Source organism: Neofelis nebulosa, chromosome 15 (assembly GCF_028018385.1).
Source record: "Neofelis nebulosa isolate mNeoNeb1 chromosome 15, mNeoNeb1.pri, whole genome shotgun sequence".
Classification (NCBI taxonomy): Eukaryota; Metazoa; Chordata; class Mammalia; order Carnivora; family Felidae; genus Neofelis; species Neofelis nebulosa.
This window is the reverse complement of record NC_080796.1, coordinates 47716776-47744065: the sequence shown is the minus strand read 5'-3', so window position 1 is coordinate 47744065 and position 27290 is coordinate 47716776. Positions and strand designations below refer to the sequence as shown.

The 27290-nt window shown below is 52.3% G+C and overlaps 1 protein-coding gene across 3 annotated transcripts in view; it reads left to right on the top strand.

The window, feature by feature from the left end:
• SYT2 (synaptotagmin 2) overlaps window positions 1–27290 on the top strand; it is a 106058-nt gene that overhangs the window by 34562 nt on the left and 44206 nt on the right. Inside the window, exon 1 of one of the 3 annotated variants that reach the window (XM_058700057.1) lies at window positions 5033–5055. The exons of the other annotated variants lie outside the window; for them this stretch is intronic. The gene's annotated coding sequence lies outside the window, so the exon portion shown is untranslated. Of the gene's footprint in view, window positions 1–5032; window positions 5056–27290 lie in introns of those variants that run through there. 3 annotated transcript variants of the gene reach the window in all.

Here is a 27290-nt window from a genome sequence, read left to right as displayed (position 1 = left end):
GATGTCTTAGGGAAGTGAAGAGTCACCTAGCACAACTGCTAGGTTGCCTAGATCAGCACTGACCACATGAACAGGCACAGGCTCAGTTGGCCTCTACATCATGGAGAGGCCTTGGTATGGTGCACATTTAGGGTCCAGAAAGGGAGGGAGAGTCTGTGAAGGGAAGTCATGTTGAAACTTAGCTTCCCCATCCACAAGCCATTGAATACACTGCTTCTTTTGTTTTATCAATGATACCTGGGGTGACTATGGCTTCTTCAGAGCCTCCATTGATCAAAAAGATGAAAGAACTAGGACAAGGATTCATTTTAATGCAGAGCAGTGACCCAGGGCTGTCAGGGGCGCTCTCCTTTCACTCTGCTTCCTTTCAGCTGCCTTCAAGCGTCAGGTTGTGAGAGGGTTAAGTTGCCCATCACTTTCCCATCCATGCTGTTCAGATCCAGACTTGGCCATTATAAATGGCCATGCCCACGTTATGCTCGCAAGCTCCCAGGGAGTGCAGTAATTAATCCTGGCGGGAACTTCATTAATCTTGATTTAGTGCCCAGTGTAGTTGCATCCCCCTGCCCCCCTCTCCCTTCATTTTCCTACACAGCGAATGGCTCAAGGAAGAATGTTGGTTCCTGGTGATGGCTAGCTGGGGAAGGGGGTTCTGCAGTTCCTCAGCTCCTTGGAGCACTCAGGTGCCTCACCCCAATTTTCAGCCAATAGCTCACTGCGTGCAAAAGGACATTTGGCAATGTAGGGGTTAAAGAGTTAAGTGCCTGATTCTCTCACTTTTCTATTACCTGCAACCTTCTCTCTGGATGGTTCCTGAGCTTCTGGAGTAACAGCATTTCCTAGTTTCTTCTCCATCTGCTCCAGAGCTCCTGTGAGGTAGGGTCCCCACGGGACCTGGCAACCTGCAGGGGAGTTAAATTCTAACATTCTGGCATCATCCTAAACACTGAAAACACCCCCCCCCCCACCCCATAACCTCTGGCTCACAGCATTAGGGTGTTTTCTGGGTTTCCCTCCTTTCTTGGGCTGCCATGGGCCCTTCTTCCTTATGAGTGCCGCCATATATGTCTGAGAGTACACATAAGGCAATGAATGCTTGGGGTGGAGTGTGATACCATCATCCTGAACCTGCAAGCCTTCTATTCATCAGACCTTCTCCTTCCACATCAACTGGAAAAGCTGTCACCAGGCAGATGGCAGTGCCTTAGTTATGCCCAGGGCTCCTGGGTAAGTGGACTGGATGAGAGGGGCACATTCATGTCTTTCCACTCAACCATAGTTCTTAAAATCTAGTAAAGGTAAGGATTAAACTTTAGTATTTCTAAAAGGAGTTTTAACCCACAATTTAATGGAAAACTTAAAGAGATACAAGGACTTTGGCTAGTTATGCGACTTACAATACCTAATTTTGTATTAGTAGCTGATGTTTTCATGGCTTGTGTGGAATTAATTTGCTCTGAATTTTTTTTTAAGTGTATTTATTTTGAGAAAGAGAGAGAGCGTGCACATGAGCAGAGGAGGGGCAGAGAGAGAATCCCAAGCAGACTCTGCACTGTCAGCACAGAGCCCTACCCGAGGGCTCGATCCCACGAACTGAAATCATGACCTGAGCAGAAACCATGAGTCAGATGCCTAACTGACTCAGCCACCCAGGCACTCCTGCACTCTGAATTCATTCATAGAGCTCAAGACTTTCAGGTTCATCAACGGGTTCCAGAATTTCTGAAACCTTGACAAAAATGAGATACAGACACCTGACCACCATGGCTTTTTAAATTCAAGTTTATATATTGAGAGAGAGAGAGAGAGAGAGAGAGAGAGAACGAACGAGAACATTCAAGCAGGAGAGGGGCAGAGAGAGGGAAAGAGAATCCCAAGCAGGCTCCATGCTGTTAGTGCAGAGCCCAATGTGGGGCTCGATCCCATGAATTGCAAGACCATGACCCCAGCCAATATCAAGAAAGAGCTGGATGCTCAACCAACTGAGCCACCCAAGCACCCCTGACCACCATGTTTTTTTCTTCCACTCAACCATTGTTCCTCACATCCTTTCTACCTGCTTTAACTCTTCTTGGCTTCTGGTTCAAGAAATACATGTGCCTTCAAAATGAAGGCCATCAGGTTCCCCAGGTCCCCTTCAGCAGTGCCTTGACTCTTTTCTTTGAGGAGATGCCTTGTACAGTGGTAGGTGGAACTTAAAACAAGACAGACCCAAGCCCAAATCCTGGCTCTGCCCTGAGCAGCCATGAGCTTTTCCACTGGTTACTTAACCTTGTTTCCTTTGGAAAACTGAGAGAGTTTTCTGCCTCTCAGAAATGTTCCAAGGGATAAATAGAATAATGCACATAAAATACCTGGCATGTAGTAAGCACGCGATAAATGGGTGTTTTCCTTATGATCTTTTCCCAAAATAAAGGGTTTCTCTTTATCCCCGAATCTTTAAAGCTTGTAAATCTTAGAATAATTCCACCTATAACCATCACTAGCAGCCTCCATTTACAACAAACTAACTACAGAATAACGTTAGAATCCAGGTTCTATTTTTGTACTTGTTTGAGTAATGTGCTATAAACTTTATACACCACTTTCACATATATTACTCTGTTTACCTCCCACATCACACCTGAGAGTTCTAGACCACATTAAAAAGAGATTTAAAGCAGATATTTTGTGTTGTAGCTACAATTTATATGGTGTGTGTCTGAGTATAAAAAATGGATGGGTATGTGAGCAGATGATTATTTACATTTGTCTATGAATATGAGGGGCGGTTGTCAGAAGTATATTCCATACCTTTATATTCTGGGTGCACTCCAGGTCTCCTCCCTCTATTCTGTTCACACCAGGATGTCTACCTCCATCCCTCTGTATGCTGTCGAGCTGCTCTGTGGGCCTTGATAGTGCTAGGAGGAAGAGCTGCCTGGACATACCTAAGAAGCCTGCTGTGGGCTCGGTGAACTGCTCTCATGAAAATTATTTAGGATGGCCAACATTGGGGCCCCTGGGTGGCTTAGTCAGTTAAGCATCTGACTTCAGTTCAGGTCATGATCTCACAGTTTATGGGTTCAAGCCCTGCATCGGGCTCTGTGCTGACAGCTCAGAGCGTGGAGCCTGCTTCTGGATTCTGAATCTCCCTCTCTCTCTGCTCCTACCCTACCTGTAGTCCACCTCTCTGTCTCTCAAAAATAAATAAACATTAAAAAGTTTTAGAATGGCCAGCATAAAGTATCAGTACCACTTTCTTTCTGGCAATAGGCATACAGACACACACACATAAAACAACAAGAACACACACACACACACACACACACACACACACACACACACACAATGTGTTGGTTGTTTGCCTGCCCTTGGATCTATTTCCTGATCTTTACTCTGCTCTGACAGCAGGAAATACGTTTTCTAAGCTCCTTTGCTAACTGGCATCTGGGCCAGTTCAGCCGAAGGTGGAGTGGAAGGCTGGTGGGGCATTTCTCCCTTTGCCTCAGGAGGCCTCTCTGTCAGCACCTGCACCTCCTCTATGGCTCCAGTTCCTAATCGATGGCCCCAGATTCTAGTTCCTAATAGTGCCACCTCCTCCTGCTTTCCCTGTATCAGCTCTGGGAATGGTCATAGTTTCTTGCTATTGTTTTTCTTTGCGATAAATCTTTCCCATTTGGCTTCTGCCACTCAAACTCTCCCTTCTTTTCGTATTGTGTGTAAGACATAAAGAAGATGCAGAATCCTGGGGCGGGGGGTCGTAATCTATGCAGGATTGCTCTGCAGGGCACCGGTGTGTCCCAGTTTCCTGGATGGGAGATTTCTCTGGGTGAAGAGAATTGTACCATTTCAACAGGCAGATTGGATCCAGATTCTGCTGAAACTACCAGTCAAGCTGTCAGATCACTGGGGAAATTTAAGTTAAATTAGTTATTTGGCATTATGAAGACCAGGGACCAGGTAAACTTTTCTCCTGCTGAGAGCTGCTGACAAAACTAACTCATTTTAGTTAGCTTTTTAAAGAAATAAATTTGTGTCCCATTTATCTGCTTCTTAAATTAGGAATTGTGAACACAAGAGCCTATCAATAAGCACAAAAAATAACACAGATATAAATTTTGGGTTCACGACAAGTTAATGTGGATAGAGAAGGAACCGGGGAGTGAGGGACAGATAGGAAAGGGAGAGACATGCTCCGAGGCTCTGTCAGAGACCCTGATGTACAGAACAAGAGAGAAATGTGGAGAAATACATATCACTCACAAAACGATACCCCTCTCCTGTGGCCTTTCAGGATATCACAGCTAAAGACTTAAGTAGTTTTATTTCCCAGCTATAGGCATAGACTCTATCTGGAGGCCCAAGACATGGATCCCCAAACTTCCCTGTGGTTTGAGTCCAGTGGAGAAACACAAATCACATGTTTATATGCCTGCCTTCCTGACAAGTGCCTTGAACTTGTCATGTGTCCTCAGCCCAAGGTTGAGGACATAGTAGGTGCTCGTATATATTTTTTTAAAGTAATTTCTACTCCCAGCATAGATGGGGCTCAAACTTATGACCCCGAGATCAAGAGTTGCGTGCTCCACTGACAGAGCCAGCCAGTGCCCTGGTGCTCGTTTCTTTTTTGATGAATGTCACAGAAATGGAATCAGCTAAAAACCAGTGTAAGATGTTACTTCGTTCAGTCTCTCCCCAATCCAGACATAACCTTTTGACTCCATGCTGTATGTAAGAGGTGGCAGCAAAGATTCTCCTTCTTTACTCTCTCTCTCTCTTTTTTTTTTCAATTTCCCTTTTTACTTTACCATGTTCATCCCAGAGACAAATTTATTATCCTCTAGAAGGCAGCAGAGTTTCTTAGAACAGGAGATGGGGGGAAGGATAGGAACAGAAGATATAAATAACCTTTAAATTATTTTAAATTTAAATTTAAATAGGCACGCTGTACAATGGCATACTATATTCAGCAACAACAACAACAAGGAATGAATTGCTGTTACCTGCAACAACATGGGTGAATCTCAAAATAATTATGCTGAGCAAAAGAAGCCAGGCAGAAGGTTGTATATGGTATGATTCCATTTATATGAACTTTTCAAACAGATGAACTAATCTATAGAGAGGAAAACAAATCAGGGGCTACCTGGGGCTGGGGATGCTGGGGGACTGAGCACAAAGAGGCACATTTTGGGTGATGGGGATGTTCTGCATCTACATTAGGATGGTGATGAAGTTAACAAAACTCTTCAGACTATATCCTTAAAATTAGTATATTTTATTGTCTGTATGTAATTATACTTCAGTAAAGTTGATTAGAAAACATGAAAATAAGGGCAATGAAGGAACTGGGCTTTGTTGCTAGTGTGTGCACTCAGGACACCCAAGTTGGGTGTAAGTGAGTTGCTTTCCTCCTGGCTAAGGCTGAACCAGGCTGAAGGGCTTGAGCTTAGACTTCATAAGGACCTCTTGGGCTTATGTTAGGAAGAAGGAATGGGATTGCTTTCCTCATTTCACGTGGAAAGGTCTTCCCAACACCCCCTTAGCAGCCATCTCCTCTCTTTCTGGAAGGCCCAGGTTCAGGCCCTGTGTAAGCCTGCCTCTCCATCTGTGAACGTGAGGAGGAGACAATTACTTGAAGGTAGGGACAGAAGAGCACAGGACAGGGTAGCTGATTCATCCCAAATTCTGCCTCATGGAACAGCTCCAGAGGGCACTCTCATGGAATCGTGGAGTTTTGTAATTTGGCTGACTTGCATTCAGGGGAGGAACTTCTTGGATTTCAAGACCACCAGAAAATGACTGCAGAGTAGAGAAAGGTGAATCCATTTTGCTAAGAGCCCAATATACAGAGCATCCAGATGCCCAGGGCTGCTGGCAAACGTGTTGCTCAGACACGGGACTGAGTCCTGGGCTCCTGGATGCATCCTGCCCTGCATCCCCCATGCCCTGTGGCCAAAGCAGGGCTTCCTTAGCCAGCCTGGGGAGTGTCTAATTCACTGGAGGAAGGCTTGAGGGGCGATGGGGTGGGTGGCTGGAGTACTGGAGAACGTGTTGGGAGAAGAGAGGTGCCCAAGGGAATTTTCACACCCACTACCTGCTGCTACTGCTGTGCGCTGACAGCTCCCCCAGTGCCCGACGTGAGATTGCTGCCAAAACCCTGTCACTATCCTACAGCGTTGTGAGTCCAATGTCATTGATGGCGGAGTTGCATCTGTTCTGTGAATATTGATTGAATGTTTATTACGTGACAGGCATAGTGTTAGGCTCTGGGGATAGGAAGAAAATCAAAAGCCAGTCCTGACCCTCAGGAGCTCCCAGTCTAGTCGGGGGAAACCTGCAAGTAAATGGGTAAATTAAGAACATGGAGGTGTGAACTGTAATGGGAAAGCAGAGGAAAGCCAAACCATACCAGGAAGAAGAAATCAGCCAGTCCTGGAAGCAGGACATAGCACAGGACAAGTGACCTGGTTTGTGCAACAAATCAATGACAGCAAAAAAGGGAGAGGGCTCTATCATAGAATAACTTACTGGATATAATAACCAAATGCAAGGTGTAGACTCAAACAGTTTTTGAAAAAGGCAAAACTATACTACAAAGCTAGAGTAATCAAAACGGTATGGTACTGGCATCAAAGCAGACACACAGATCAGTGGAACAGAATAGAGAGCTCAGAAATAAGTCTGCACATATACGGTCCATAGTTTCTGACAAAGGAGGCAAGAATATACAATAGGGAAAGGATGGCCTCTTCAACAAATGGTGCTGGGGAAACTGGGGAGTCACACGCAAGACAAAGAAACTGGACCACTCTCTTATACCATATGCAAAAATCAACTCAAAGTGGATTAAAGACTTGAACGTAAGATTTGAAACCATAAAACTTCTGGTGGAAAACAGAGGAGGGAAAAGACATTTTTGAGGCAATCAGGAAAGTTTGAATACGGATTGGGTGTTATTTGCTATTAAAGAATCTTACTGTGCTACATATGATGGTGACATGGTGACCATGAAGATTATATTTTTAAAAAGTTTTTAGAGAGCCATGCTGAAGTATTTATGGGACAAATAACATGATGTCTGGATTCACTTTAAAATACTCCAGGAGAAAAAAAAAAGAAAGAAAATGTGGAGGATACTAGATAAAACAAGATTGCAAAATGTTCATAAATGTTGAGGTTGAGTGACAAGCACATGAGGCATATTATACTCTTCTTTCTACTTCTGCGTAAGTTTGAAAATGTCCATAAATAAGAAGTCTATTAAAAAAAGAGGCCCCGGGGGCACCTGGATGGCTCAGTTCGTTGAGTGTCTCTCTCTCTCTCTCTCTCTCTCTCTCTCTCTCTCTCTCTCTCTTTTTTAAAGGTCTGACTCTTTTTTTTTTCTAACGTTTATTTGCTTTTGAGAGAGAGAGAGAGACAGAGGTGAGTAGGGGAGGGGCAGAGAGAGGGAGACACGGAATCGGAAGCAGGCTCCAGGGTCCGAGCTGTCAGCACAGAGCCTGACGCGGGGCTCGAACTCACGAACTGTAAGATCATGACCTGAGCCGAAGTGGGATGCTTAACCAACTGAGCCACCCAGGTGCCCCAGTTGAGTGTCTGACTCTTGATTTCAGCTCAGGTCATGATCCCAGCGTCGTGGGATCCAGACCCACATTGAGCTCCATGCTGAGTGTGGAGCCTGCTTGGGATTCTCTCTCTCTTTCTCCCTCTGCCCCTCTCCCCCACTCACACTCGCCCTCTCTCTCTCTCTCTCTCTGTCTGTCTAAAATAATAGATGATAGATAGATAGATAGATAGATAGATAGATAGATAGATAGGTGATAGATGGCTGATCGATAGATGTCCTGAAGAGTTTGAGGCAGAGTAGATGGAGACACAGTCGTCCATGAGCAGGCACAACGAATTCAGAAGGAAGAGCCTGCTTGGAGGAATTTGCTCAGCAAGTACTGTGGATGGGATGCAGACGGCGTGTCTAACAAACAGCTGGACAGGGGAGGCCAGGGCTCGGGAACAAGGCTGAGCTGCTAGTGTGGAACCCACAGTCCATGCTAGAGTGACTGTTGAGGAAACACATGAGCCCAGAGGTCTTCCTCCTGCTGAGGGTAATGGTCCCCATTGTCCCTTGGTGTGTTCCTACCTCCTTTGTCATCAGTTAACTGACCATATATGTTTGGGCCTATTTTTGATACCTTGGCCCTATCCCTTGCCCCACATACCCATAATCTCGGGCTAATCCAGGGAAGGGTGCCCTTAGTGATGCCAAGAGGGGTGGAGCAGGAGCCTAGTTCTGCAGAAGGCAGGAAGAAATATCTACTACACTGTTGCGACATGGAGGCACCTCCCATGCATAGTATGATTTAATTTCCATAACAATCCTGTGAAATATTATTATTTCCATCACAGGGAAAACTGAAAGCAACAACAAATGAAGCCGAGAGAGGTTAAGGAATTTGGGCTGGTGCGTCCAGTTAACTCTGGGCCATGGAGGTGTGTCCAAGGACTCAGGGTTGCATCCTGCTATCATTCCTCTCCTCCTCCCGTCGCCTTCCAACCCGTCATTATCTCCACTGTTGCTACTTACGATTTACAGACTATGTGCCAGGCGCTTACGCTAACCATTGTGTATACACTGTGTTTACTTTTTGGCAACCGTACAGGATGGATGTTATTAATCCTCTTTTGCAGATGATCCTGAGGCTCGGAGAGGTTGTCTGGCTTGCCCAAGGCTACTCAGATAGTTAAATGGCTGAACTGACATGACAATTGCACCAAGCTTTGTATAATGCAGAAACCTGCATTTGTAGTCACCACACACAGTGTCCCCCAATGAGCCTGGCACATGTGCCCAGAGAAGTTGGGGGCATGTGCCCTCAGCTCAGAGAAGATGGCATATTCAGGGTCTCCAACCCACTGACTTCACCGCAACCCCCTATTTTTTTTTTGATGTTTATTTATTTCTGAGAGAGATAGAGACAGAGCACTAGAGGGGGAGGAGTGGAGAGAGGGAGACACAGAATCTGAAGCAGGCTCCAGGCTCCGAGCCGTCAGCACAGAGCCCGACGCGGGGCTCGAACCCACGAACCGTGAGATCATGACCTGGGCTGAAGTCGGATGCTTCACTGACTGAGCCACCCAGGTGCCCCTACCCCCACCCACTGTTGATTAATGGTGTGGAACAGCCTAGCTCTCCTGTCCCCACGCAGGTGCAAGGGTAGCATGGGGCACTGCTCGTATCCTTGCTCGCTCCACCTGTGGAGGGGCCATTGGCCCCAACGAGTATTAGTAATTGGCATGCTCCCTTCTTGAGGTCACCCTGAACATCACTGCTAATTAGAGGGTTAACTTTGCCCCAGGCAGGCCCCACTGCACACAGGGGATCAGGAAGGGTGATTCCCTAGGAAGCCACAAGGCTGCAGAGGGAGGGGAAGACACTGGAATCTGAAGATCTGGGCCCGGCCTCAGTTCTACTGCCGGCCTTGCATACGACAAGCCTCTTGCCGCTTCCTGGTCTTTGCTTATGATGCGCCCTCTGCCTGGGATGCCATGCACTTGGGCGATTCCTGTTTTCCCTCTAAAAGTCTGCACAGAAGCCCCCTCGGCTCTTTTCTATTCCCACCACACAGATCAGTGTGCTTACTATATCGGACTATGGTGACATGTGTCTCCTAATTGGATCGTGAGCCTCTTGAGGTCAGGCACCAGATCTTCGTCATCCTTGTATGTGCAGTGACTAGCACAGGCTTAGTCCCTAACAGACTCTCAAGGTGTTTGACGAGTTAATGGATGGGTAAATGAATGAGTGAAGTAAATACACTCCCTCTGTGACCAGCCCCAAGCCTCAGTTACCCCATCTGCAAAATGAGGGGATTGGGTGCAATGGATTCCGAAGGCCCTTAGTGCTTTATAAACACTCTGGCAGGGGTGGTGGGAATGGGCCAGCGCCTGCAGAGTGTTCTCTCTGAACACCTGCCCCCTTGGAGCAGAGACTGGAGCTGGCAGCCCGGTGATGGATGCAGGACTCCCATGAAAAATCGAGGCCAGGGGCTGAGCTCCCCCTGCCAGGTGGCTTGAGGGCCACCGAGTGGCGGGGCGCAACGGCAAGGGAGCGTTATCGATGGCCTGACACCGCGTTTGGGGGAATTGGCCCGTCCTCACACGTAATTATGAGGCATAGGATTATGTAAAGGGACGGGGCTGGATCAGGAGAAAAGAAATACTTTGTATCCAGCAGTGACGATGAGTGAGCTGGGGAGAAGACCAAGCCATCCGTCTCTTCCAGATCGCCTCTCCTGCCTGACGATCCCAGTCTGCAGTTGGCGGGGCGGGGGGGGGGGGGGGGGGTCTCCCCTGGGTGCCTCTGTGGCAGCCAGCCTGATGCTGCCCTCTGCGTTGGGGTTTGGAGCTGAGGGGCCCCAAGGGCACTCGGTCCCTAAGGGCATCTCTTCCTTGGCCTTTTTCTGACAAGGAGGACTCTGCAAATGTCAACCTTAGCACCTGTGCAGTGCCTGGCAGAGAGTAGGCTCTCAGTACTATTCACTGAATGAATGAATGAAAGACCGAGTGACTGAGTGAGTCAATCAATACACAAATTACAAGGATTTTTGTTTTTCACTCGTTGCCCTACCTCTAGCACCTAGAAGTGTCTGGAATCGAGCGGGCACTCAGTAAGGATTTGCTGAATGGAGGACTGACCTGAGGAATTTGGATGCAAAAGCGTGAGACTGTGGCAGGGACAAAGCACCGGAGCGTCCTTGCACCCAGAGGAGAGGAGGGCAGGGGCTGGGGGGGAGGAGCAGGGGCCAGGGTTAATACACCGGGAGCGAGCACATCCACACTCTCCATATCCACACTGTCCTTGAGCCAGGGCCCTTGGGACGGGCTCTCCTGTCCTTTGTGGCAGTGCTTCTCAAAATGTGGTCCGCGGACCACCCGCGTCATAATCACGCAGGATGCCCAAACTAAACCTGCGGACCCAGAATTTGGGGGTTGGGCCTGGGAATCTGTACTTCATGGAAGCTTCCAGGAGATTTTGAATGCACATTAAAATCTGGGAGCCATTTGGTTAGGGTTGCTGGGGTGGAGATTCCCTGCCCTTCTCACCTACCACCCTGTGGGTAGTAGTAGGAAAACAAACAGTAGCCTTCACTCACAGAGGCGTGTGTGTATTATGTCATGTAACTTCCCAACAGCCCCATGAGGCGTGGCTGTTACAGATGAGGCAACTGAGACTCTGCAGAGTGAACGAACTCGCCCTGGGGCACACAGCTGGAGGGTCGTAGAGTTGGGACCAAAGCCTGGCTTCTAAACATTATGTGGGATTCCCTTTGCTTCCCTGGTGGGATGTTTCCCGGTGGCTCATCCCGGTCCCCCTTCCCATCCTTGGAGCTGAGCCCCGCCCACCGTCCTGATCTGAGTGAGAAGAGTCGTCACTTTCACCTCCAGCCTGTGCGTTGGTGGAAATACACAACGCAGAGGGGGCATATCCCTCAGGTGGAGGGTTGGTTCATTTTCATTTAAAGACCTACATGGCACTTGGGGCCTGAGGCGCTTCCTGTGTGGGGCCCGTGGCTTCTGAAGGCAGGCCGCGGCTCTGACCCTACTAGCCCTGAGCTCCCTGCCCCTCACCCCCGACTTGCATGTCGCTGGCTGTCACCTGCTCGGCAGATGGCAGACTGGCAGCTTCTCTCCCTGGGCTGTGCCCAGATTGGCTCGGCTATGTCCTGGCTGCCCCTGAGCTAGAACCATCTGTGCCCGAGAGAGCCCCAACATCACCGAGAAGGGCAGACGTGGCCCTCGTAGCCCCTCCAGGTTGTGAGGAGAGAGCTCAGGGCACGGGAGAGCCAGCCCACAGCTGTACCTGCCCCTGCAGAGGGAGGGCTGTCGAAGTCCTTTTGAAGGCTGAAATGCCACCCACGTATCAAATGCCGCGGACCACATTTCTTCATCGGAGCCATCTCCTGCTGCTGCTTTCGGTCAGCAGAGAGCTCACCCCCTCCAACCCCCGGGTCTCCCTGTGGCCATTGGAGTTCTGGGGAAACCGAGGGAAGGGGAGGAGCCGAGCTGGCAAGGGTAGGTCTGCCTGTGTTCCATGAGGCTCCTCATCCAGCTTTATTTTCATAGCTGATTGAACTCCCCACCTTTTCGATCGGGGAAGCAGAGCTGGATTGAAAAGTTCCCTTAAAATGAAACCCAAGAACAGAAGACAGAAGAACCCAGAAGTAGAGCGTGTGCAAAATTAGTATGCTGTGCAGTGGGGCAGGGGGGGCAGGACAGGTGGTTCAAGTTCTTGGCCTTCTTGGGAACCCTGTAGCAGATTTGGGACTTGATACACCAAAGGGGGGCATTGTCCCCCCACGCCCAAAATGCTCATTCAGGGAGAGAGAGAGACAGAGACAGAGACAGAGACAGAGAGAGAAGAAGGGAGAGTCTCTTTGAATCTGAAGACATCTCCGTGTGTGACACGGAGCCTCAAGCCAGAGCCCTGGGAGATTGGGAAACTGAGAAGTGGTCTGATTCAACAAACATTCAGGTTCCATCGGTCTGTGTCCCAGGCCTTGGGAAAGGAAGCTCAGCCACTTCATGCTGCTTCCATTCGGGCCCCCTGGTCCCACCAGGAGCAGAGGGCAGGGGGCTGGCTGCACACTGGCAGGGGCCAGAGGTGGAGGCCACTACACTGAATCGGAAGGGCTGACACATCCCCGGGCAACCTGGCCGCCCCTTTCTGGAAGCATTTGGCTGCACATTTCCCTGGGAAATGAGGACTTTTAGGAAAAAAACTAACAACAAAAAAAAATCCTACCACTGCATTGCAGAGCCTCTGAGGTTGGTGCAGGCTGCTGGGCGGCTGCTTGAGGCACACATCCGCCACACGTCGTCACCCAGCCTGCACCCGGCCCAGGGCCTCCTCGCCCCCTCTGGCAGCTGCTGTCACAGCCCTGATGGCCAGGGAGGGGCAGGGGAAGTGGGCCACCGGCTCTCCTGCCACCCAGCCCCTGACCGGCCCGGGCAGGATCCGAGGGAGAGGCAAAGGTGGGGTGGCAGAGCAGGGGGAGGGGAGAGAGCAGGGGGACTGGGTGGTCGGGCTTTGTCACAATGCCCTGCTTATCTCCATCGCTGAGGGTATGTTTAGCCGAAACCTGCATGTGCCCATTCCTGATGCCGCCCGGTGTGAGCCGTCCTTCCATTCTCTCCTTGTTCTCTCCAAAAAAGGGGGCCACATAGCCTTTGCTGTCTACCCACTTCCCGTCTCCCAGCTTGCAGACTCATGGGACCATCAGAGCTGAGAGGGACCTAAGAGACCATCTAATCTAGTCTTTTTATTGTATTAGCAAGGAGCCCGAGACCCAGAGACGTGAAGCGACTTGCCCAAGGTCACTCGGTGAACTGAACGCAGAGCTGGTTCTAGGGCAGAGGCCCAGAGGTGGTGCCGGAAGTGACAGAACATGCGGAATGAGACAAGTGACAGGACGCGCCGGAGGGGGTCTGGTGACTTTCTGCTGATAGATTAGTGAAGTCTTAGATTAGCTGTTCGACGCAGCCCGGGAGGACAGCACTGACACTCGTGCCGGGGGCAGGGGCAGTGCCATCCCCCCTAACCCTGAGCCTCTTCCAGGAGGGCGGCCCCCCTGGAGCCCTCTGCCTTCACCCTCCAGAAGCCCCCTCCCCACTCCTGGCTCCAGCCCGTCTCACAGGGCTTGTGGAGGACAAGGCTGTCGGTTTCTGGACAGGGGGGCTGACATCAGGGCAAGTGAGAGGCCATCCAGGGGGAGGCATCTTCCATTCATTGCCCCAGGAGCCGTGCCCCCAAAGCCAGCTCACAGCATTCCTGTGTGAGGGAGGAGAGGGAAAAATACAGGGAACCACCAACCTTTTCCAGCTCACAGAGTTGCCTGACTGCTACCCTCCCACCCGACTTCTCCCCAGGGCCATGTGGTAACCTCCCACCCCCGTCTTCCCTTCTAAAAGCGAGGAGCAGTTCTGTCCAGGGGCCTGGCCCCCCTCTCCCAGGGAAATGGGCTTCAGGTCTGCCTGGGAGGAGGCAGACCTATGGGTGGGCAAAGAGGCCCTCCCTGGGCCCTGATCATCTCTTCCGAAGGCCGCCTTTGGCACTGCTCTGGGAGGTTGCCTTAAGACCGTGGTGAGCGTGCCTCCTGCGTGGGTGTGTTTGGACCAGCTCTGCGCCAGGCTGTGCCGCTGACCGGAAATCTCAATCAGGTCTGGGTCACAGTTCAGAACATCTCCAGATAGGATTATAAATTATGTAAACATCTGCCTCTTGACTTGATCGGGAGCAAATGATACATGGCCATCAGAAGTACATCCACGGGAAAGAAACGTAACCGTACCTTTTACCTAGGACTCTGCCAAAGTCTGACCCCCTGGAGTTTGGACTTAACTGCCTCATGTTTGGGGTGTGTTGTACTTCTTTGGACATCCCGTTCCAAGAAGGATAGACAGACCAGGTCGTGTCTGGAAGAATTTGGCCAGGAAGGTAGAGACAGTGGCAAACACCGAAGGAGAAGGGAGGGAGCACAGTAGGTAGACAAAGATGCCGTGGGGGCCACAGCAGCTGTTCTCAGAGAACGGGAGAGCCATCACCCCTTCTGGATGGCTCCACTCTCGCCAGCAGTGGAAGAGATTCAGATTATAGGGAGACAGATTATGGTTCAAGATGAGGCAGCCCCTGCTACAATGTGCAAGCAGAGGCTGGGTTATCGGGGATGCAGGTCAGGGGGCTCCTGCCTGGAGCTGGGGCTGGGACAGCTGAGCTGGGGGGCAAAGGGAAGTCACATGTACGGCTGTGTCGGGCCCTCTGCGTGCGGTGTGTGTAACATTCAACGTGCTCTATAGCCATCAAAGCTTCACAGCATCCTTGCTACAAGTGTTATCTGCTGCTTTTATAGATGACACGTGAGCCTCAGGAAGGTTCAAGACACGTCCTCAAGGTTGTCCACTTAGAAAGCGGCAGTCAGGACTCAAACCCAGGCCAGGTCCCTTGGTCTTTGTACCCTCCCACCCTTGGCTTTGTGTCTCAGGCTCTCAGGGCCCTGGAGCAGGAGGGAGGGGCCAGATGCCCCGATAGAGAATGGCACCACTGCTGCTCTGGGTCTAGAATAAAAAGCAGCAAAAATCAAGGAGACAGGGGAGCAGAAGAAGCCCTTGGGAGCTGAGGATAGGGAGCCCAGAGAGGATTTGATTTTCCTTGGAGTCACACAGCTATGATCAGTTCAGCCTCTGGATTATTCCTGATGGGGCCGATCTCCCTGGTTGACTCTTCTGATTGTTGTGTGTGTGTCTGTGTACCTGTGTGCCTGGGTGTTCCTTACCTACACGCACATGCACGCGTGTGTGTGTACCTGCATGCATGTGCGGACCTACCTGCACGTGTGTGTGTGTACGTGTGTGCAGGTACCTACATGCGTGTGTGCGTGCCTGTGCGCCTGCGTGTGTGCGCGTGTGCCCGTGCACCTGCATGCATGTTTGTGTGCGCCTGCGTGCACGCACGTGTGTTCCACCGCCTGCCTCTCCCATCAGTGCCTCACAATCCCTTGTTGCAGCAGATCAGGAGCTGCAGGCCAGTTGCTGGGAACACCTGCTCCTCTGCCTCGTAGGGGTGCGACAGGGAGGGCTGCCCAGCCTCTCTCCTGCTAGGCCCCCTCCCAGGCCCTCTACGGCCCCAGTTGGACGGGGTCCTACCCCATCTCCAACCCACGGTGAAGGCCCCAGGGTGTGTATTGGGTGGGGTGGGCGGGACGCGGTGGGAGCCCCTTGGCGCTCAGGTTTGGCGGCCTCTGAACAACCCCAGACAAACCTGCTCCCTCCTCTCCTGTGCGCAGGCCCACTTCGCTCGCCCTGCCACCCCCTCTTACAGGCACAGCCTCCTCTCTGTGCACAAGGCACACTTTCTGCTTCTGATTTCCTGCCCTCGGTCCGCTGCTGCTCTGACCAGGGATCACTTATCCAAACCTGCCCGTTTGGCCCAGCACTTCCTGCCCCATGGAAGCCCCTGTGCCCTCTCTCCCTGCATCATCGTGCAGCCCTGGGCCAGCGGGAGGAAATTAGAGACCGAATGTTCTGGCCCCTTGTACTCCTAGGGTCTCTCAGACCCTCTGGCACATGCCTGTCTCTTCTGGAGAGACAGCACGTGGGAGTGAGAACACATCACACAGGCCTGTGCCTGGGAACACTGCTCATCTCTGAGCCCCAGCATCCTATTCTGAAAACGAGGATAGGAATGTCTGTCTCACAAAGGCCAAGTGAGTGAAAACACGCAGACTCAGCACAGTGCGTGGCGGATTAGCGGTGCTCCCTCGCGAAGTAGCGCAGTGCTCCCTGGTCACCCAGAGAGTCTCGGGCACATGAGCCGCTGTCGGTTCAACAGTAGATAAAGGAAACTGGAAACTGCAGTGACTCTGACATAGCAAAAGAGAACAAGGCAACGTTTCACGTCTCGTAGGGCCACTGTCTGGGGTGAACCGCACCTGGCTTCCTCAAGCTGTGCCCGGGACTTTTCTCTCCTCCTCTGACATGAGCACACCCTGCGTCTTCAAGCCCCACCTCTAGGTAGGTGACACGCAAACGTGGATCCCCGCCCCCAGCCCGCTCCCCTGCGAGCCACTGGCTCAGCATCTCCATTTGGAAGCCTCAAAGGTATCTCAACACCCGACCCATGCTTATTCCCACTGCCCACACCTGGTGTGGCTCGAGGGTTTTCTGTCCCAGTCAGTGACATCCCCTGCCAGCCAGCAGCACAGAGCGTAGGAGTTCCTGTTGATGCTTGCCTCTCCTCCCTTTGTATCCAACCCAATACCAAACCAGTCACTTTCTTCTCTCTTGAAACCTTCTACTTCTCTCCCATCTCCAGCACTCTGGTCCAGCAGTCTCTTACCTGGATTGCGCAGAAACTGTTCACTCCGCCTGGAATGCGCTTTCCCCCTCTCCGCCTGGTTAGCTTCTGCACGGCCTTCAAGCTTCAGTTCAAGGGCTGCTTCCTCCAGGAAGCCGTCCTTGATCTCCCCAAGAAGACGGTCTATTCGAGTTGTATGGAACCATCCCACACTCCTTCACAGGACTGATTGTAGCGTAGATCTGACGTGTGTGTGCGTAAGTGTATGTTTGTGGTCATATGATTAGTGTCATATCCCTAAGTAGACAGACACCCCGTGAGGCACAGTCTTGCCCATTGTTGACTCCTCAGTGCCAAGAACAGCATGTGATGCACGAAGCAGGCAACTCACACAGAGTTGTTGAATGGATGAATGGGTTGGTGAGGGTGAGTCGAGAGTCAGGTTTTGCATGTGGACAGAGGAAGGAGTTCTGGTCCCTTAAAGACACAGGCTTGGGTTGAAGGCAGAGCATGTAGGGAGGGAGGCAGCTATCACAGGATCTGGGAAAACCTCGTCCAAGAGGGAGCGCGGACAGCTGAGTGGCCTTCCTGGGAAAATGTGCCTTCTAGGTCACGTGACCGTGAAAATATTAGTCCTCAGGAACAATTACTTAAGTTAATTAGCTCATCCATTTAAGCAGCAGCTAAAGCAACAGGGCCTGAAGACCGTTTTGGGAAAGACACTCAATTATTTGCACCAATGTCACCCTAATTTCCCCGGTAAGCTTGGCTGTGGCTGGGCAAGGGAAGAGACTTGAACACTCAATTAATTTCCCCTGTTTGGGGCCTGGGATGGGAGGGAGAGAGGGACCCTGGGGGCGAGAGCTGGCTGAAAGTAGGCTGGCCGGGTACCACAAGCCCTGTGGCCACCCGAAGACTGCATCATTACCACACAGACCCTTCTGATAAAGACATAGGATTTGCAGGGCTTTGAGAGGTCACCCCAGAGAGAGAATAACTTAGCCAAGGTCACGCAGGGACAGACCCAGAACCCTGGTTCCCAGCCTCCTAGACCAGGACCACCTCCTCAGGAGGGGATGTGCAAATAATAGCTGGTGGTCCAGAAGGTGAGGTGACAGGGTCACAGGACATGGCTCACCCAGAGCAGCAGGGGCCCCCGCCTCCATCTGGGACTCTAGTACCCAGTCTCTCTTTCCCCATCTGGAAACTGAGGCTAGAGTTTGTTTGAAGTAGGCTTGACGATAGCCCCACTCCCTGCTCCCCATCTCTGGGGACAGTCTTGATTGCCAAGGTTCTAGTCTTTTTCCAACCTCCATGTGAGGTCCACAGCCCCGACTGATTAGGCTTGTGCCCAGAACCGTGCAAGGACAAGCCCCCCACCTCACCGCGCTTACAGTCTGAAGAAGGACGTGTGGCCACCCAGAGATGCGACCAGAGAACAGCACAGAGAGTGCCTAATGGAGCGCTGAACTGTGCCTGTGAGAACCAGTCAGGGAGGACTGGAGCCCCAACGGCAGAGATGGCACCTGGGGGGCTCTGAGGGACAGTGAGAGGTGCTCCAGGTAACTATGTGAATAGATACAGGGAGGTAGACACAGGAAGGATGTGGATGGCTGGAAGGCTCAGGGGGCTCAGCGTTGGGGGCAGAGGCAGGAGAGTTGGAACGGTCAGATGGGGCCAGTTTAGGAAGGGCCATGATGGCCAGAGAGCAGCCTTTGAGCTGGGTGCACTGGAAAAGGGTGACGCTCTGGGTTTTCAATCAAGGGAATGGCATCGAGATGCGGAGTCAGGGAAAACTGCCATGGGGAGGAACAGATTTTCCATGGTTTGCTGAGCTGGGGGACTTCTCGCAAGGCTAGGTTAGGAGGAAATCCCAAACTCTAAGGGAGTTGGAAGTTGGTAGCAGAGTGATGGGCGTCCAAGGGCAGCCCAAGCTCTAGGCATGGCGTTTATATGTGTCATCTTAGATGAGGTGGCTATGAATGTTCCTTCAGCAAAAGAAACTGGAGGGGTGCCTGGGTGGCTCAGTCGGTCAAGCTTCTGACTCTTGATTACGGCTCAGGCCATGGTCTCACCGTCGTGAGATCAAGCGCCGTGTTGGGCTCAGCACACACTGTGGAGCCTGCTTGGGATGCTCTCTCTCTGCCCCTCTCCCACTTGTGCCTGCGTGTGTGCTCTCTCTCTCTCAAAATAAATAAACTTAAAAAAATAAAAAAGAAACTGGAACTCATAGAGTTTATGTAATTCGTCCAAGTCGCACCCTTAATATTAAGGCAGAGCCGAGATTCCAGGTCTGACTTTGAAGCCACAGCGGACACACTATGGTTCTGAAGCAGTCCGTTCTCCCCCTTTGGCTACACAGAGAATGACTGATGCCGGGGGTGGGGGTGGGGGGCCCAGGCTAATTGAATCTGAATCTCTGGGCGGGGGGGGGGGGGGGGGGCTGGCCATCTTTCTTTTAAGCTCCTCAGGTGACTGATGGACAGAGAGGCTGAGAAGCCTCCGCACTGCAGCAAGTAGCCTCCCGCTTTGGCCCCGGGCTCCAGCCATCCCCTCGCGGTTGGGGGGGTGGGGGGGGGGAACTGACTCGTGTCACCATGTGCTAGTCTATCGTTGTCAAAGATGCAGAGAGCAGGGAAGACAGATTGATACATCGCACTTGATCTGGGGTGGGTCTCCCGAAGAAGGGCAGTGGCAGCCACTGAAGGAGGGTGAGAGATGAAAAGCTTAGGGGGGGGATCTGTGTGGTGGATCCTGGGAGAACAGTGAAGCTGGAGGCTGAACCCCAAACACTCCCTGTCGCCCAGAGATGCGTGGACCAGGAGTTCCTCCTTCGCCATTACCACAGCCCTTGGAACATGTCTGCTGCTCCCCGGCAAGCCAGACTTCCAAACCATCCTTCCGGCTGAGATGTCACTCCCTCAACGCAAAGGGGTGAGGGGTGTTCTGTCTCTGGTGGTGTCCCTTCCACTGACATCAACTGCCACCCGCTCTGCTGAGGGAGCAGCTCTCCCAGAGATAGTTCCAGTTGAATGGCTGTGATGGACACCACTTCAGACCCTATCATCAATTTGTGCGGCTTATTTAAAAGTGCACCTCAACTTTCCAGTTCTGTAAAATGGGTAGAATAGAAACCTACTCCTGAAAAGTAATAACTATTGATAGATAGGAATGTGCTGAGGTGGAAGGAGAACTAACCAGCAACAGAGTCTAACAGTCGAGGATCAAATCCATTCGCTGTCACTTACCGGGTTATTAGCATCTTCAGAGCAAGTTTTTTTTTTTTTTTCTATGATTTATGAATCAATGACTTCCAAAGGTGTATCTCCTGCGTAAGCTTCCTCCCTGAACTCCAGGCCCACATCTCTGCCTGAATCTGGCACAGGTTCCCCACCGAACATGCCCCCAAGTGAACTCACAGCTCACATCTTCCCCCACCGCCACCCCCGTTGGGGGACTACCTCTCTTAATGAATGACTTTGCCATCTTGGAAGGTGGTGAGACACAAGCCAGAGACCAGAGTCACCCTGGATCCCTTTCCCCCACCCTGCACTCCCAGTCGCCAGCATGGGTCTTCACCCCTTCCTCTTCATCCCCCCCCCCGCCCCGCCCCCGTGCCCGCCTTGTCCGGGATCATCTCTCACTTACCAGTGGCAGTAAGTAGCCCACCCCTTCTTGTCCAGCACGGCTCCTGAGCTCACTGCCTGCTGATAGTGTCAAAGCCTCGCACGGTGCCCTCGCCCGTGAGGGTTAAGGCCAGGCCCCTCTAGCCCAGCCTGCAGCCCCCTCCGGCACCACTCCTGGCCACTGCCCCGCTTTGTCCAGGGTCTCCGGCCAACGTGCCCAGTGCGTTCCTGACTCCACACTTTTTAGCACTTGATAGTCCCTTGATGTGACCCCCTTTTCCTCAGGATCAAATCAGAAGCGTGCTTCGAGAATCATTTGGAAGTTGTCTTCTTTACATCCATTGTCACTGCCAGCAAGGCTCCGGCCACTGGTTCCAGGGTTCTCTGTGCACTGGCTCTGGACCATGTATCCCTTGCTCCATCATTCTGTGCTTATGGGCCCGTCTCTCCCAACAGACCTATGGGCACGAATTGTGCCCTAGAGCAGTTTATATCCTAGGGCAGTTTATATCCTAGGGCCTAGCAGAGTGGTGGCCCTCCATAAATGCTTGAGCACTCATTTATTGAGTACACACTCAATACATGCTTGGAAAGATCCCTACTGGGTTCCCTTTTTGTCCCCCAAAGATCCACTAGACCCATGCCACACTAGAAGGAATAGACATACATGATGTGCCCTCTCTCTATATTTGCTCTGACCAGTAGATGGCGGCAGAAATGTCACCTTGTGCAAACACAAGGCCCCTTGTGGTGGTCTTAGGCTGGCTAAAATCCCTGCTCGCAGGTGGGCAGGCTTACCTGGAAACGCGAGGCTTGCCCAGGCAAACAGAGTTCCTCACTCTGCAGTTTACACACCCACAGTTATGGGAGTTGCTTATGTTGGCTTCTTGAATTCTCTGGGAAGATCCTCCGACCCAAGACCCTTTTCTTCTACAGGGCCCTCTGCCAAACGTCTGTTCTTAGATGGTCTACACGTCTGGCTTGAGACTAGAGAGAACTTGGACTCACTCTTCATGTCCAGGAAAATGGGGGATATGGCAATGGTTTGTTCTCTTGTGACAGTAAGAGACTGGAATTGGCTGTATAGTCTTGGGCAAGTCACATCACAGCCCAGGAAACGGATGAGCATTAGAGCCCCCACGGGCCAGCCCTTGGATCCTGGCCCCGGCACTTCCCAGCTGTGTGAACTTGGGCAAATCATTTGCATTTTTTGAGCCTCACTTTACTCGGCTGTGAAATGGGGACAAACACTGATTTCATAAGGTTGTTGTAAAGCTGGGCTCCTGGGTGGTTCAGTCTGTTGAGCGTCTGACTCTTAGCTTCAGCTCAGGTGATGATCCCAGGGTCGTGGGATCGAGCCCTGCATCTGGCTCCGTGCTGAGTGTGGAGCCTGCTTAAGATTCTCTCTCTCTCTGCCCCTCAGCCCCTCGCCTCTGGGCTTTCCCTGTCTCTCTCTCTCTCTAAACAAACAAACAAACAAACAAGAACAACAACAAGAACAGTAAATTGTAAATCTTCTGTAGGACCCAGTGTCCACAACCGTGTCCAGCTTTTGCTTAGGAATGAGGGCACTCGATATGGATTGGCATATGGCAGAGGGGTTTAGAGCGTGACCTCAGAGGCAGAATATCAGAGTTCAAATCCTCCTTCTTCCACTTCCTAGTTGTCACCTCAAACAAGTTATTTTACCTCTGTCTACCTCAATCTTCCTGTCTGTACACTGGGAATAAGAAGGATCCCCTTTCCTAAGGTGGTCGTGTTAAGTTTGTATCAAACCCTTAAAACGGTGCCTGGCCTATCGTGAGCCCGCCACGTGTTACCTGTCTTCATGGTCATTGCCAGCATTAGCATCTCAGTACCTGTACTGCACCAGCTCCATGCACCTACCTGTTCCTCCTGGAGATCTAGTGCTCCGAATTTGCCTCGGCCAGCATGTGTCTGGGAGCCTCCTAGAGCCGACTGGCACGTGGGTCGTCACGTGGGTCTGGACTGCCGCTGGCCGCTGGTGTCAGTGCCTCGGTGTCCCACACCACCACAGCCCCACACTGCTCTGTGCAGCCTCTCTCTGCTCCTCCTGCTGACGTGCCCACCAGCCCAGGCTTCCCACCTTTCCCAGCTCTGCAGGCTCTTTCGGAGAATGGGAACCACTCCCCACCCCCATGGCGAAATGCTCATTCGAGGGGCAGGGTGGCCTGAGCCTGGAGTGTCAGATTTAGCAAGCCAGCTCTCGAGACCTCCTTCAGTTGACTCTCAGCTCTTTTCCTTTCCAGACCACCGAGTCAGGCAAGGTCAAGGGCCAGCCACTCTTTTCAGTCTGGAGGGTCACGCCCTCTGACCCTCAAGCCCTTTGTGGGGTCTGGCTCATTTTGTCAGCTGTATTCCTTCCTTTTGATAATTTATTTATCAGAAACCTCTATTGAAAGACTGCCAGATATGTCTCCACATGTCTGGAGCCCATTTTGGGCACAATTCAAGTCTCCCTGGGGTACCGCTCGGTAACCCCATGTAAACCAATGGATGCAAATAAATACTCCGGAAGAGCCTTATCAGCACACTCCTCAGGTTTAGCGTATGCACGCGGTCCTCAGCTTTGCCCACCCTGCACTTCTTGCCCCCCACGACACATAGAAACTGTCTCGCACATAGTAGGCACTAAATAAACAGCAGATATTTTTTTATCAGCTTTCTCATCTGAAAAATAGAGATAATATCAAAAAATAATAGCTAACGTTTACTGAGCACTTACTATGTCCCAAACGTTATTCTAAGTTTTTCCCATGTATTGACTCATGTCATATTCACGGTGAGGTGAATACCATTTTTGTTCCTGTTTTACAGATGAGGCGCAGAGGGGTTGAGTGGCTTGCCCAAGGTCATACAGCTAGAGCCTATGGTTTTAAACTCGTGTAGTTTCCACCCTGTCACCTCTGACTGCTGTGAAGATCCAATGATTCCAAGTCTTATGGCTCCCAACGAACGCTGGGGGCCGCTGCTGTGTTTGCTCCCTGCGGCTGAGGAAGAGGAAGGGAGGGAGGAGGGTAGGGGTGAGGAGGGGGGAAGAGGAGGAACGGGGCTCCGTTAGCGCTAGCGGTGGTCGTGGTGGTGGCTGCAGGATGTAGAAGCTCTTTACAAGAATCCAGTTGCATTTCTGGAAGGGAAGAACTGAGAGTCATTATTCTGTCCGGACAGGTCTGAAGCGGGGAGGGAACTTGGTCAAGGTGAAGAGCTAGGTTGGCTTTTCCAGCGCCCCCTTTCTCTGTCTCAGTCAGCCTGGGCTTGGGCTGTGGGGTGGGGGTTTCCAGCAAGGCTGCCTTCAGCCAGGGTACAGGCTGCTTCCCCAGGGTACCAGCTGTGGGGCTGCTCATGGAACAGGGCTGGAGGGACAGCACTGTCAGCCTTCTCGGGCACTAGCTAGAAAGGAGGACATCTGAACAACAGGAAGCCAGCCCGGGGAGACTGCAAGGTCCTCCTCGGAGCACCTCTTCCTAACATGGCCCTCCATCCACTGGCCCGGGAAACATATGGGCCACAGGAGCCTGATCCTGCAGGGCTGGACCGGAGCCCGGAGCTCCAGGGCAGCTCCAGAATTTCTGCGTAGGAGGGGCGCAAGTGCTGCTCTCTCATTGGAAGGGAGGTGAGGGGATTGTTTTAGTCCGGGAACTTATGTGGAGGTGATTTTCTGGGAGGTCATGAAGGAGGCTACCCTGCTGCCCCCTGCCCCCTGCCCCCTGCCCTGGGCTCTGCCATGCCACTCCGCTCCAAGCAGGGTTGGGTTGTGCTGACACCCAGGATCAGAGCAGAGAATCCATGATGGCCCAAAAGGCAGAGCCTGGGTGGCGAGGGAAGAAGCCTCTGAACTGCATCAGCCGTCTGCTTTGTCCTGAAAGCATGGGGCGGGGGCAAGGAGAGGAGACTGACTTCGCACCCCAGGGAGGAGGCTGAGAGGAGAGGAATATGACCATTGGCCATTCCTTTATTCCTTCAACCCCCGTTTCTTCTGTATTTCTTTACATTTATTTCTTTCACACAGATATGCCAGGAATGGCACTGTGTTAATCTCTGTGCATTCATTATCCCTTTAATCCTTATGATAATCCTGTTTTATAATTAGAATCCCCATGTTGCAGATGAGAAAGCTGAGGCTCAGAGAGGTTATGTAATTTGCCCAAGGTCGCACAGCACACAAGGTGCAGTGCCAGGATTTGAAAACACCGAGCCTCAGAGCCACTAGGATGTATTGGGTGCCCACTCTGTGCCAGTGGGCCGGATGGGTAGGAAGTCCTTTCCGTTCTGGAGCTTGCAGTCTAGTGGGGGGAAAGTTTCCACTGGGAAATGGCAAGGGTGACAAGTGCCTGTCTAACAGGCAGACGAGAAGTACAGGGTACACGGAGAGGTGTCAGGGGACTGAGACTGGTGGAACAAAGAGGAGTTGGCGTCGTGACGTGGGGCAGAGAGTCCAGGGTCCTCCACCAAGAGGACAACATGTGCAAAGGCTCTGTGGCAGGGAAGAGCATAGCCCTCTCAGGACCTGCAAGGAGATCAGTTGGAGCCCAGAGGGTGAGGGAGGAGGCAGTGCCAGGCAGAGCTGGAGGGTGGGCGGGGGCCATATCTAGAGATGTCTACAAGAAGCAGCTGGTAAGAGGGGTAACTGTAAGGAGCCCCTGGGGTGGAGGGCACGGCTTAGCTCTGCACCCACCTCCTGTAGATTAGAGAAGGGTCAGCATCTGAGGTCACAAGACCCAGCTCCATGCCCTAACTCTGTACCAAACTGACACAAGTACTTGGGTGGGTCACTCACCCTTTGGGGGGGTTCCTGTGCCTCAGTGGAGTGAGTCCTCCCTTCCTTGCCTTGCTACCTGCTGGCATTGTTTAAAAGGATCAGGTGAAATCAATGTTACCACCCGTATGGCTCTGAGCAAAAATGAAGCTGGCTTCTCTCAAGGGACCCCAGTGCTCCCACCTCCCCATCTTGACCCTGCCCCCTGCTTCTGCAAATGTCACCTGATCCTTCCCTACCCTAATCAGAACCCCATGCCCCCTGCGTGGGCGGGGGTGGGGCGGGGTGGGGGGAGGGCGTAGTGAAGGAAGCTTATGTATTACACGCAGCTATTCTCATAAGGAGTAGACATAGCCCTATATAAATGCTTTATTTTCTGTTATTAGACCCAGTTTAACTGGTAGCGGCTTTGAGGAAAACTCAGGTATCTTTTCATCCATTTTACCGGAGGGAGCCAGGGAGGTCATGTCACCCACCCCCCTGCATCCACGCAGCACTACATTGCAGTCATTAAACCATCTGCTTTCCTGCTCAGGTAGTCAAGCGAAGACGGTGTTTCGGGAGGTGCAGTGTCAGGACATCCTGGTCAATGCTGAATCCAGCCCTCTGAACTTTCAGCCCGCTTCTCCCTCCTCCTGGTAAAAAAAAAAAAAAAAAAAAAAAAAGCTTTTGGTGGATCTCCAAAGAGAAGCATTTCTTCCCCCAGGGAGAAACAAGAGAAGCCGCCGAGTGCCAGGCCCCCCACGGCAGCCCTGTGGTCCGGGTGTGGCGGTGTGGGGGGAAGTCAGAGGAGCATCTGACCTTGAGGCTTTGATGCTCGGTCCCCTTTTTCATCTGAAGGGTGGTGAGGGGTCAGCAGAGCTGACTAGAGAGTCTCAGGCATCTGTCTTGTCCTTTAGCCCACACGTAAACACACACACACACACACACACACACACACTCTTCCCAACCGATGTGCGGCCCCAGCCGGGCGGATGGGGATGGGTGGTACACACTCCTCCACTCAGCCTGCAGCCTGGAAATCCCCGAATCAGCTATTTCTGCAGCCCAGGGTCCGTGACTAGCGAGCTGCTGTTCTAAAGAGCGGCTCCAGCCCGGCTCCAAGCAGCGGGTGCCGCAGTATTGCAGTGGCCGGGCTCTGGGGCGATGTGGATGTCGTGGGGCTGGGCCAGGGAGAGGGGATTCGCTGCAGGTATTGGGACTTCCAGGGCTCCTCGGACTCTGTGGAGATAAGAAGCCCTGGAAAGCTCTGAGTGGGGCCCTCCCCAACACATACATATAAGGGATTTGGGGTGGGGCGGGGGGAGCCACTTCCTGGGTCAAACCCCAAACGTGATGATTCTTGACTCTGGGTGTGCAGTACAGGAGCAAGGTGAGAGTGAAGGGGAGGCTGTGGGGATGAGGGCAGGGATGGGGTGGGGCTGGGAAGGTCCAGAGACGGGCGGCGTCCTGACACCAGCAGAAATTGCACAGGGCTGAGCTGGGGGGCTGAGGTCTCAGTGGGTGAAGGCTGGGCATTGAGGGTGAGGCATCGGGGTGAGACTGAGGCACGGGAGCCATACCTGGGCCTCCAATCCTCCCTGCCCCTCCTGCCTGGTGAGTGTGGGAAAGGCCCCGTCCTCCCGGAGGGTTGAGGCCTCCTAGCCTGCAGCAAGAGGGAGAAAGCGGAGTTGTGGCCAGCGGGGAGGTTCCGGGTCTACCTGGGAGCCAGGCCCAAGTCCTGGGCAGCACACGCTTCCTCCTCTCTCCGCAGGGGCCCCTCGACCCGCTTCCTCCCTCCCCGGGAGGCTGGGGGAGAGCCCCCGGCTCCAGTCCCGACTTCACCCTCCCGCGCGGATGCTGGGGACCGCAGGCTGTCGGAGCTCCCCGGGCCAACCCCCCTCACCTCCCCTTCCCCTCCGCTCTCCGCCTTTTGTCTCTATCACTCCTCTTCTCCCTCCCTTTTCTTTTCGTCCCCGACTCGGGGAAACCTTCATCCGTATCCCCTGAAGCAAATCGGCTCCCTCCTACCCGCTAGCCGGTTCCCGACAGCGCAGAGATCCCCCTCCCCGCCGCC